The sequence below is a fragment of the Mesoplodon bidens genome (assembly GCF_964165515.1).
Source record: "Mesoplodon bidens genome assembly, chromosome: 13".
Lineage (NCBI taxonomy): Eukaryota > Metazoa > Chordata > Mammalia > Artiodactyla > Ziphiidae > Mesoplodon > Mesoplodon bidens.
Genome location: NC_138169.1, coordinates 31,089,956 through 31,102,940, shown reverse-complemented (window position 1 = coordinate 31,102,940; position 12,985 = coordinate 31,089,956).

Genomic DNA, 12,985 nt, shown 5'->3' with positions numbered 1-12,985 from the left:
CAATACAAAATCCAGAAATTATTACCTATTATCCTAGGTAATAAAGAAATGGGCTGGCCTGTCTCCAGTTCCTGGGAGGTAACCTTTAAATACCTGGAATTTCCTGGGTCATAAGAATGTCTTTGTCATTCTTGGTGGACCCTGAGAGTTTATACTAAGGAGATGACTCAGATGGTGGCTGGCCAGGACAGGAAGACCAGCAGGTGATTAGAGGGCTGGGGCTTTGAGTCACATGATATCAGCCCAACCTCTGGGGAAGGGAGGGGGAGCTGGAGGTTGAGTTCAATCAAGTGGCCCATGATTCACTTACTCACACCTACACAATGAAACCATGGAAACTCTGGACATCAATGTTCATGTGAGGACCCTTCGCTGCCAATCCTAAGCATGTTGTCATGCATCACTGTGCCAGGAGGGTGATGCATCCCAACTCCACAGGGAGAGGACATCTGGGACCTTCCCAAACCTTGCCCTCAGTGTCTCTACTTTTGACTGCTTTTGATTTGTATCCTCTTTGCTATAATAAACTGAAATAAAAAAAAACTGTATCACACTTTCCTGAGTTCTGTGAGACATTCTGGAGAATTATTGAAACTGAGTGGGGAGTGGGGACCCCAAAGTGTAGCCTGTTGGTCAGAAGCATGGATGCCTGGGGAGCCCCGAGCCCGCGGCTGACATCTGAAGCCTGGAAGGGGATGGCGCCCTCACCTGCAAGGTTTGGCCTGACTCTGTAGTTGAAGTCAGAAGTCATGGCACCATTAACAAGGAGACTAATAACTGCTTATGTTAAACGCCAGAATTTTCTACATGTGCTCCTCAGAAGAATGTAAAAAGACCAATACCAACTGGGAAAATGTTTGCCACTCATACCACAGAAAATGACCAAATTTTCTAACAAGTAAGGGATATGTACAATACAAAAACAAAACAAAACAAAACCATTAGAAAAAGAAGCTTAACCAAAACATGAAATACAAAAATCTTTTAAACTTATAAAAAGATATAACACCACTCATAATAAGAGAAATGCAAAATGATACTTCCCAAGACATGATTTTTTTACCTACCAGGTTGGGAAAGATCAAAAGTTTGCATCACGAACAGCTTGTGGGAAAAGCTGGAGCTAAGTTCTCTCACTCTTTCTGGTGGAAGAGTCCATCTGTGAAACCTCCAGGAAGAGCAATTTGCCAATGACTACAAAAATTTTGCTGCACATGACCTTCAACCCAGTGATACTACTTCTGGAAATTGATCATATGGATAGACTTGTCCATGTGTAAAATTATTTATGTACAAGCTAATTTATTTATTTATGGCAGTGTTATTTCTAATAGCAAAATATTGGAAATAATCTATATGTTCATCAGTAGGAGAGAGGTCAGATAAATTATGCAACATCCAGACAATAAAAAGAATCTGTGTATCCAGACAACAAAATGAAGTAAGAAGGCTTTATGCAGTGGTCCCCAACCTTTTTGGCACCAGGGACCAGTTTTGTGGAAGAAAAGTTTTCCACGGACTGGGGTGGGGGGGGTGATGGTTTTGGGATGATTCAAGCACATTACATTTACTGTTCACTTTAGCTCTATTATTATTACACTGTAATATATCATGAAATAATTATACGACTCACCATCATGCAGACAGGAGGCAGAGCTTAGGCAGTAATGCAAGCAGTGGGGAGCGGCTATAAATACAGATGCAGCTTCACTCGCTTGCCTGCCGCTCACCTCCTGCTGGGTGGCCCGGTTCCTAACAGGCCACGGATCGGTACCCCTTCCAGGGGTTGGGGACCCCTGCTTTATGTGCTTCTTTAAAATACAGTAAGTGAAAAGAGGGCGCAGCAAAGCTGGCAGTTTGTGAAAGGAGGGGGTACGTGAGTCTCCTCAGGCTTCCTTAACAAAGTTCCACAGGCTTAGGGCTTAAACAAGGGACACATATTTCTCACTGTTCTAGAGGTTGGAGTGCTGATATCACAGTATTGGGGTTGGTTTCTTCTGAGCCTCTCTCCTTGGCTTGCGGTCCTCCCTCTGTATGCGTCTGGGTCGTAATCTCCTCTTCCTATAAGGACACCAGTCATTCTGAACTAGGGCCCACCCATAAGACTTCACTTTACCTTAATCACCTCTTTAAAGTCTCTCTCTCCAAATACAGTCCCATTCTGAGGTGCTGGGGGTTAGGGTTTCAACATATGAATTGCGGGGTCAGGGGCAATTCAGTCACTAAGAGGGTAGAAAAGGGGGATAGCTATAGATACAGATACATGTCTGTATATGAATAAAATATCTATTGAATATACACATGAAACCATGAACACTATTTGCCTCCAAGGATGGGACATGAGTGGCTGGAGGATGGGGAGGGAAGGGAGATGTCTCATTCCTTACCCTTTAGAAGCTACTGGATTTTGTATCATTACTTAGATTATGGATCAAAAGGGTATACAACTTTCTTAAATTTTAAATTAAAAAGTTGAGTTGGGGGACTTCCCTGGTGGCACAGTAGATAGGACTCCAAGCTCCCAATGCAGGAAGCCCGGGTTCGATCCCTGGTCAGGGAACTAGATCCCACATGCATGCGGCAACTGAGGAGCTGGCAAGCTGTAACTAAGGAGCCCACACTCCACAACTAAGGAGCCTGAGAGCCGCAACTAAGGAGCCCACCTGCCGCAAATAAGACCTCATGCAACCAAATAAATAAATAAATATTTAAAAAAAAAGAAGTTGAGTTGGCATGTAGGACTTCAGACTGCATCTGGCATTTAATGGGAAGACTGTTTCTCTGTTGATGAAAGAACTAGTCCTTACATTCTTCAAGGCTGATAATTGTCTGCCTGGCACTTACGTAGTCGCATTAAAGCTACTGGAAGCCAATGTTGTCACATGATTAATGCTTCCTATTTTCAAAATAAGCATTTGGACATTTATTATTCTCAGAGTCCAATTTTCTGTGACAACAGCATTTTTCTGTCACTAGATTTATTGCGTAGGATAATGTGTTTGTAGCTGACAACTATTTTACAAATAGTAAAGTATGGTGCGTAATGATGTATGTTCACTCAGACTAAGATATGTGTAGCTGAACAACATTTTCATAAGTTAGCTATAGCTACATAATACATCCTGTATTGCCATAAGATGGGGAAATAAAGCTGAGATTTAAAAAATTTCAGTGATAAAAATAAATTTCCCAGTTTCTCTTGAAACAATGTAGAGTATAGACAACAGGACTGGTAAATTCACCCCAGGATATTTTGAGGAATAATAATAGCAACTAGTAAAAGGTGCAATTGTTCGGTGCTAGATGTTTGCGAAGTGCTTTTACACAGAGCTCATTTATTTCTTGTAACTACTCTTCAAAGCATACATTTTGGCTCATATTTTACCGATGAAAAATGTGAGTCAGTGTAGCTGGAAAATGGCCAGCATCAATTCTGAGTCATCTTGTAATTCAAAGGCTGTTTGTTTGGTATGTGTATCTAGAAATATTGCCAATTTGCATAAATTGGTCCAACTTCCTTTCGGCCAGTGGGTCTGCCCAAATACCAAGGAAATGTGATCCAGGGACCAAAACATGAAGTTAAACAACACACAAGAGAAGGGAAAATCTCCAACAGTACATGAACACTCATTTATTGAGTGATAATTGTGGTATGCAAAGCATTTTCACATAGCTTGTCTCATTTAATCATTACCATGGGAAATATGCAGGCCAGTTCTTATCACAAACCCTCAAAGAAGCATTATATTAATAATATAATGTCTTTAATAATATGAAGCCTGTTTTACATTCTGTTTATGCTACTGAATACTTCAATATATATCCAGAGATGCACCTAAAACCCTACAAAGTATAAAACCTAGGTATGTGATAGAACTCCAATGAGAGAGTAGTAACTGAACGTGAAAAGGTTCTTGTTTCCCCAAGAATTAAATATTCAGTGATCAGCACTGTAGTGTTGGAAGTCAGTCACAGCCTATCTCCAATGTCCTGAGCCCCTCACAGGGTCCCAGCCCACCATCCACTCAGCATGACATAATGGACTCCTTAGCTTTGGTTACCAGTTAAAGATCTGATTGTAATTGTAACTACAGGGATTCACTTGAGTTGGCTATGGACTAACCAGAGATAGGAAGCGTGTTCAGGAAATAACATAAAGTAACCAAAGCAGCTCTGCTTCCAGGCTTAGCCTAGACGCAAGTTCTGAAATAATGGTTTCTATCGTTTGTTCTCTATGGAATCCTGGCTCGCCTCCAAATTTCAGAGAGCCAGCAAAAGGGACCTTAGCACATCTCTCTGGATTCTCTTATTTTTTCGTACTAGAAAGTCATGATCAAAACCCAGACAATGGGGCTTCCCTGGTGGCACAGTGGTTGAGAGTCCGTCTGCTGATGCAGGAGACACGGGTTCGTGCCTTGGTCCGGGATGATCCCACATGCCGTGGAGCATATGGGCCCGTGAGCCATGGCCGCTGAGCCTGCGCGTCCGGAGTCTGCGCGTCCGGAGCCTGTGCTCCGCAACGGGAGAGGCCACAACAGTGAGAGGCCCGTGTAACGCAAAACAAAACAAAAAACCCAGACAACACGTCACTTTTCAGAATACCAGGAAAATAGAGTTTTAAAATATTAATTGTGTGTTCACTATGCCTCATTTTTCCTGTCAAAGACAAATACAGCATCGTGGTAACTTATTTTGGAAATGACACTGATGAACTTACTTGTTGACAAAAGTATCTGAAGAACTTAATAACATTTATTTATTCAAATATTCTCTCTATATTGACAACCTGTGCAAATCACTACATGATAAGGTAGTAAGATAATAGGGAAAGCTCTGTCTCCAGAGTCAGAGGGACTTAGGTTTGAATCCTGACTCTGCCAATACTACCTGTGTGATCTTGAGCAAATTATATCACCTCCCTGGGCCTCAGTTTCCTCATCAGTAAAATGGTCACATGATGTCACCAACTCCAAAATGGTTGCTGAAATACTCAGTAAAATCATTCATATAAAGCTCTGGCCAAACAGCTGCCCCCCTTTCCGTGTGTGTGTGTATGTGTGGTCAACCTCAAAGAGGCAATAGATATTTCATGATGTATGAGTCAAATCATTATGCTGTACACCTTAACCTTATACAGTGCTGTATGTCCATTATATCTCAATAAAACTGGAAGAAAAAAAAAAAAGGTAATGTAACGGACCAAGAACATTTTGACACATTTGATACTTACCTTTACAGTTCACTTAGTTTCGATGAGCCTGAGTTTCCACATCTCTGAAAGTTTTCCTGACTTCCTTACAAAGTTGTTGTGAGTTCTAAATGGGATAACACACGAGTGAAAACTATACTGTTACAACCCATTCCTCATTTTCTGTGCATTTCCACAGTCACAGACAGAATCGCTGTCTCCAAAGATGACCCCCAGTGACCCACATTCCCAGGATTCCTGCCTTGGAGACTCCCCTTTCACACTGGATCTGGGCCGGCCTGTGACTCGCATCCACCGGGAGAATGTGGGAGGAATGACTGGGCCAACTCCAGCCTCCAAGAGGCTGCGAGCACCTGCCTCTCAGCTTAGCTCAAGTGCCTGTAGGGCCCTCAAACTGTCTTGAGAGGTCTGGCTACCTTGCTGGGGAGAGCACAGGAGACAGTACATGGACTTACCATGTGGAAGGAGAAGCCCCATCACTGTACAAAGAGAGGGGGAGGGGGACTGGCCGCCCCACATCCTGGCTGAGCCCCAACTTCCATTCATCCCGTCCAAGGCTTCATGGGCGGGAACCACCCTCAAGGGCGTGAGCCATCTCTCCAGGCCAACCAAGCACCTGGGTGACTGCAACCCAGCTGACATCACAGGAGCAGAAGAACCGCCCTGATGAGTCCGAGTCATGGGAGGTAATAAAGTGTTGTTTGAAACCACCGAGTGGTGGCGTGGTTTGTAACCCCAGAGACAACTAGGACACAGACCCAGACCAGTTCCATCAGAAATGGCATGTCTGCCTGACTTTCCACTAACTTCACAAACTCAGCTTGTTACAATTGAAGGAATCATCTTCCCAAAGCCTGCATCCCCCCCACCCCGTGCCCCTCCTAGTGAGCTCTGCACTACCATCCACAGGATTGGGGAGGGGGAAACGCATTAGGTTCTCAGCTGTGACACCAATGTCATTCCCTCCCCAGGACTCGGACCTGGCTTGGCGAGGGTGCCGGAAGGATCAATGAGCCTAGGCGGTTCTGAGTTCTCACATTTCTACTCCCCATGCTGCCTCTTCCAACACAATCTCACTCCTGATCGATTAGTTTAAATCTTTATCTTTAAGCTGGGAGTCCCCTTTGCCCAGGGGACCCCTGCTCCCCCGCCCCCAGCCTGGTCATTAAGGCCCCTCCCACACATCCCCCAACAGCTGTGCATGGACATGGATGACAGCAGCAGGGACAGCACATGAGGACAGGATGCACAGCGGCCTCCGCTGCGTGTCGGGGGGACAGTTTCTTTGACCATCTGCTAACGTTTCCTCCCTCGTCACGGACAGGCTTGTTCCCCTGGAGCCTTCCCGCCCTTGACATGCAGCCATGAGGGTTTTCATCCAACTAAGACGAATGGGCAGGAGCTGCTGGAACAGAGTCCATCGTCTGCTATGAGCCACAAGTTGAATTTCTGGAGTCCATGGTGGGAGAACTCTCTCTTACAGAGAGAAAAAGTGTTTTCTAAATTCCAAAAACTCCCCTAACAGATCAATAGCCAGGCTTGGCCAACTTGAACTAGAAAGTTTGGGGTCCAGATAGTCCTAGGTGACCTCTGGAGGAGGCTTGCAGGGGGCTGTGACTTGGGGACCACTGGCCCACTATGGGGCTCCGAGGTGAGGCTGGGCTGACCTGGAGCAGGACAGCTGGATGGTCACCCTCAGTGTCAGAGCAGGTCAGGGCTGAGACCAGGAAGGCCTGTTGCACCAGCCAGGGCCGGGGTGGGGGGAATGTCCGCTGGAGGGAAGGAGACATAGGATCGTGGGAAGGGGGTGGGTTCTAGAGACCCTAGACTCTGATCATGCTGAGAAACCAGACCTCAACTCGGATCAGCTGCAGCACCAGGGCCTGCACAGATACCAAAGAATCAGGCAGGACCACCCATACCTGAGCAGAGATCCCCAAGCCATCACCCAAATGCCAGGGCCAAGGGGTCCCTCCTCGGCCAGCGGGAGCCTGTGCAGAAGAACATGCCAGGAGGAAACTCGAGCTCTTCCCCGGACACAGATGCATCTTAGGAAGGAGGAGAAGGAAGAAGAAAGAGCCCAGGCGGGGAGTTGAACTTCAAATTGCTGTTTTCAACTGAAACGGGCTGGGAGAGGTGGAGATACAGGTAAGAAACACCTGTAAGTTCATGCTACAATCAGCAGCAGCATCCAGCGTAGATGCGCTTGGTCACAGAAGGCAGAGGAGCCTTGTAAGTTTCCACTGTGATGCACACCGGGGCAGCCTTGCTCAGGGTTAACCTCTTAGCTTCTCCACCTGTGCCGTGAGGATAACGCACATGTGTCAGAGCCGTGTGGAGAGGACCTAACGACACAAGAACTTGTAGGGATGGTGCGGGACCAGGAGTTGGCCCGGAACTTGTGGCAGGTGTTCCTTCCGTCTGGACCTCACCACGAAGTCTCCACAGATGGCTGTCTTCCCTGAGTTGTTGCCTAGGCATCCAGCTCATAGACCACAGGCAACTCAAGGACAGGGACAAAGTCTTACTCGGTTTTGTGTTTTGGGCACTGAGCCTAGTGCTGGGCACATATTCGTTGAATGAATTCATCCTGAAAGATAAAGATAAGCAGGTGTGCAGCCCAGGCTTCCAGAAGCACCGGCAGGCAGTTTGGAGAACGAGGCTCCAGGGACTCACATTGGCTCCCTGCCTCCATGGACCAGCCTCCCTCCCCAGTGGGTGAGGCTGGATGGGCCCCATGGTGCCAGGAAGTGCCAACAGGAACTGGGGGTAGTGGTGCTGAAGCTGTGGGTCATGCCGGTCAAGAAACCACGGCTCACAAAGACTGTCAGAAGCTAACGGCACGAGGATGCTGGCCGTCTGCTACTGGGATCCAAGCAGCAGCCGGGCAGGCAGAGCACACCCTTTACTTACCTGAGGGGAGGCTGAAAGTCTGTGAAATGAGCGAGTAAAGAGCTGGGAAGAAGGGGCAATGCGGATTTGTTGACTAACAAGGATAACCAGGGGGCTGCGCATTTACTCCGAGCTGGCAGGACGCCCAGACTCTCTGTGTTATCAGATCTTCACAAAAACCCTCCAAAGATGGTAATCAGTCCCCGTTTACAATTGAGAAAACATAAGTCACAGAGTTCAAGTAATTTTTCCAGGAACACAGAGCCAGCAATAGGTGGCTGGAGAGATGGGCCCAGGCCGTCCGAGCCTACAAGGCAGGTCAGCAGGTCAGCAGGTGGGTGTGTCCACAGGCTCGGAGCCAGCACTCATCCTTACAAGAACTGGGCTTCTTGCAGCCTTGGAAGCCTCCCCAGTTGGGACGTGATCCTGAGCCCCATCATTCTGACTAGACCAGGAAATGGACACGCCTTCTCTCTTGATGGCACCCCTCCTCCACTGTCCCTGTGCAAACATCTCTAATGAAAGTGGACAGCAGAGGGGTGGGAGGGGCTACCCAGACCCCAGCTCAGCTCCAACGCCAGGCAGCAGCCCTTGGACTTGAGTTTGCGTTTCTGCCAAATGTGACTGGTTGACCCCGAATTGCTTGCAGCTCTGAGAGTTCACGGTTCAGGAATTGTTACACAAACGATTCCCTCTCACAGGACCGTTCCAACCTATGTGGAGGTTATTAACCCCAACAAGGCCCTGTTTAAAAACGTCACACCAGAGATGTGTCCTTAGAAATAAGCATGTGTGATGAACTGCAGAGTCTGGCTCCTAAATACGGAAATATGAAGATAAACCCGGACACATCAAGTGCAGGAACCTCACAATTGGCTATGAACATCACAAAGACTTGTCAAGGAAGACACCAACCATCTAACTGGCAGACCTGAGGCTGCAACTCATACCCAGCAGGGCAGGTGTGTTCCCTCCACCCCGAAATCTCAGCAATCTCTTCACTCAGCAGCCCAGACAAATGGTCTCAATGCTCCGCAGTACACGAACATTCCAGGCCACAGGGCAGCACAGTACAGGGAAGATTTATTAAGCGAATAAAACAACCAAAACCTACTGATCTTATGCCACAGGCAAACCATGCCCTTTCCTGAGCACAACACTCATTTCTTCCAAAGCACGTCCGTGTACCATCCCCATAATTCCTGGTGGGTAATGGAGGACATCCTACAGGGTCTCAGTGTGCAGCCCTGGGGGCCCCTGGAGAGACGGTCCTTTGACAGCAGCATACAATACCGCGAATCAGATCAACACTCTTCACATCCACCTCCAAAACAAACAAGACCCCCGGGAAAATAAGCAGCCCAATTTCTACTTTACAATCTTTACGTATCTTTAGCAAATCTGGCCAAATTCTTAGGTTTTTAGCAGAGCAACAAGAATTTTTGACACTTCCCAGGTACTAAAGAACCTGTGGAAACTACTCAAAAACCAGCAATAGAGGGTAAGTGTGGAGGATGTCTTGGTAAAAACGGAGGGTGTGGGCTCCGCTTTTCCTCCATCAGGTCAAGAGCCTGCTTCTGCCGGGGCCTCACTCATCATCACCAGGCACTACGGGCCGCCGCGAGAATTGGGCCCCTCAACAGCACCTGTCTGTGATCTGGGCGGATGTGCCAGCTGCTCTCCTGTCCCTCTTGCTCAGCACAGGGAACAGCCAGCCCCCAGACCCCTTTCCTTCCAATCCACGTCCTCCTCCTCCTGACACCCCAACACACACACACACAAACATACAAACTCTGGATGACAAACGAGCAGTCAATTTAATCTCTCTGCTCTCAACAAGATCGCACAACAGATGGAAGGTCAGGGGTAGTGCTGAGTGCCTGGGAGGGGAGGGGAGGGGAGGGGAGGGGAGGGCTGTTTGGGGGGCTGTCACCATAGCAACAGGAAGAGCACTGCTGAGGTTTCCATTCTTGTGCTGCCGCTAATTACTACGAATGTGGCATTGGGGCCTGTGATCAGCCGTCCCCAGAGCAGCCTGTTACCGGCAGATGCTGGTTTTCTTCTCTAAGAAAGCCAAAGACTGAAGTTATGTTTGGTTGTTTTTCATTTTAAAAACACTGACAGGTTTAAGAACGTTTTGTTTTACACTGTACTGTAAGAGCTCAGATGCCTCAAGATTCTCTCCAAACAAACACTGTTCTGTGGAAATAAAAGGCAGGCTCCATAGCATTAACAAACTTAGCGTTTAAACGCATTCGGGGCAGGGTGGGGAGGCCACTTGTGTGCTCACACCAGGAGAGACTTAGCAGGTGCCTCTACCCACCCCGCTGACAACTAGATCCATGTGAAACTCTTTTTGCAAGTCAAGTTTCCCCTGTTTATATATTAAACCAAGATTCATCCCAGAAAACCTTAGCGTTAACATGTAGCGACCCTTCAAACTGATACAGAATTGGGTGGGTTTGGTGTGGCTCTGGGGGCAAAAGTGAGACCAAGTTTCATTGAGAATGACAACAATTCAATCTATTTCTTCAAACCTATGTTAAGTCTGTTCCATAAAAGTTTGAGACAGCTTTACCAAAAAATACATATGATATTTAAAGACAAATTTTTGAGGGAGTTGATGTCAGAAAAACAATAGGTAGGAAAATAAAATGAGAATAACACAGAGATATGTGCCATATAGCTCTGTACACTTGGCGGAGGAAAAAAATGCCATATTGCGAGATATTTACTTCTTCCAGAAGCTAAAACAAACCAGATATTCACAAGAAGCACAACTTTTCTGATGCTGGGACCTGAGGGGAATGGTTCCATTTCTCCCCATGAAAAGGCTGTTAAAGAAAAAATCGTTCATGGTACTTGTTAAAGAACGGTCAGACAGACTTCGTTCAGGGAACTGTCATGATGGGTGAAGGACCACCGCAGTGAGGTTTTATGGGGGAGAGAGGTTGGGCTCAACTCCAGATACAAGGATAAGGGGAATTTATAGCCAAGGAGGAGGATGGTGGGGACAGGGTCTCTGGGCAGCACCCAGTTTCTTAGAAAGTACCTCATAGCCAGCTCTTACCTGAGGAAGCAAAACACGATGATTCTAGTCACAGCCCTCAGAGGGTTGAGAGCCTTCTGACGGGAATTGCTGTCTACAGTGGGGTCCAGCTTGTCCTGCAGGTCAGCCGTTCTAATGGGGGAGGGGCAGAGAATCTGTATCACTGAGTCGGAACCAAGGGGGTGTCGCATTTTAAAAGCCTATTCATTATTATACTACAGTGTTCTAAAGTCAGAAAAAAATATTTTCAAGATAGAAATAAAATATATTAGTCAAAACAAGCTTCTAGACTCTAGAGATACATGGAGTCAGTAATTCTCAATCGGGGGTATAATCTAATCTTCAGAAAATGTGAAAAAAATATTTTTTGTGGCGGGGGCTGCATTGGGTCTTTGCTGCTGCATGCGGGCTTTCTCTAGTTGTGCTGAGCAAGGGCTACTCTTCGTTGTGGTGCGCAGGCTTCTCATTGCGGTGGCTTCTCTTGTTGCGGAGCACGGGCTCTAGGCACGAGGGCTTCAGTAGCTGTGGCTCGCAGGCTCTAGAGAGCAGGCTCAGTAGTTGTGGCACATGAGCTTAGTCGCTCTGCAGCATGTGGGGTCTCCCCGGACCAGGGCTCAAACCCATGTCCCCTGCATTGGCAGGCAGATTCTTAACCATTGCGCCACAAGGAAAGTCCCAGAAAATGTGAAATTTCTTTTAATCAAAAGGATGAGGAATCGAAAGCAATGAGGTAAACTGTTGGTCAGGTAGTTTAGGAGAGAAAACTCAAAGCATCAGAGAGAAGCCACACTTTTGAATACCAGAAAGTGCTCTGGAGATTGTGCCATTATATCACACAGGGGCACTCATTCTAGAATTTATATGGAATCTCAGGGGACCTCAAATAGGCAAGACAGGCTTGAAAAAAACGATGAACGTTGGAGAACTCACACTCCTGATTTCAAACCTACTACAAAGCTACAGTAATCAGTGTGATGCTGGCAGAAGGACAGACACACCAGACCAATGGAGCAGAACAGAGAATCCAGAAGAAAACTCACGTGTGGTAAAGTGATTTTTGACAAGGACACCATCACAGCTCATTCCTGTCTCCTAGAGTTCTCATGAGGTTCTCACCACATAAAAGGGTGTCCACAGTGAGCTCACAGACCTCAACAAATAGGGGCTACACTCATGGCTGTGATGACCCTGTCTCCGTTCTGCTAGTAGATGGAATCCTCCCAGGAGGCAAGAAACAAACCTCGGCATCTCTGCCTCTCCCCTCCTGCAGGACACACATCTCTACCCATGCCAGATGGCCAGTGAATGAATGAATGAATGAGCAAGTGGGTGAATGAATGAATGTCCTATTGTCCAGGAGGCTCTCCTAGGGGAGGAGCAGTCTAGGTAAACTACCCCCCGTGCAACCGCAGGTGCTCCGCCTCTCTAAGTCCGAGTAGGCAGCTGGCGGTCTGCCCAGCCGGTTCCTCGGGACCTCAGGGCACTGAAACCTCCCAAGCTACCCTTAAACCAGAGGCCTTCTGCAAAAAGAAAAGAAAGAGGAATCCCTTGGCTTCCGTTTTGGATTTCAGTGACGTTTGTTTTTCCCAAAGCTCTCACGACCTTTGGTAACATCTGAAACGTGATATTTCCTGCAGATTTGCTCATCCCTGCTCCAATGAGGAAAATATCAAGAGAAAAATGTTACTTCTATGTCAACAGGGCTTTCAGTCAGTTTAATGGTGATAAGACGTGGGTTCTAATTTATTAACTATAAACCAGTGGTTCAGAACTGGGGGTGGGGAGGGGGTGATTTTCCCCGCCAGGGGACATTTAACAATGTCAGGAGACATTTT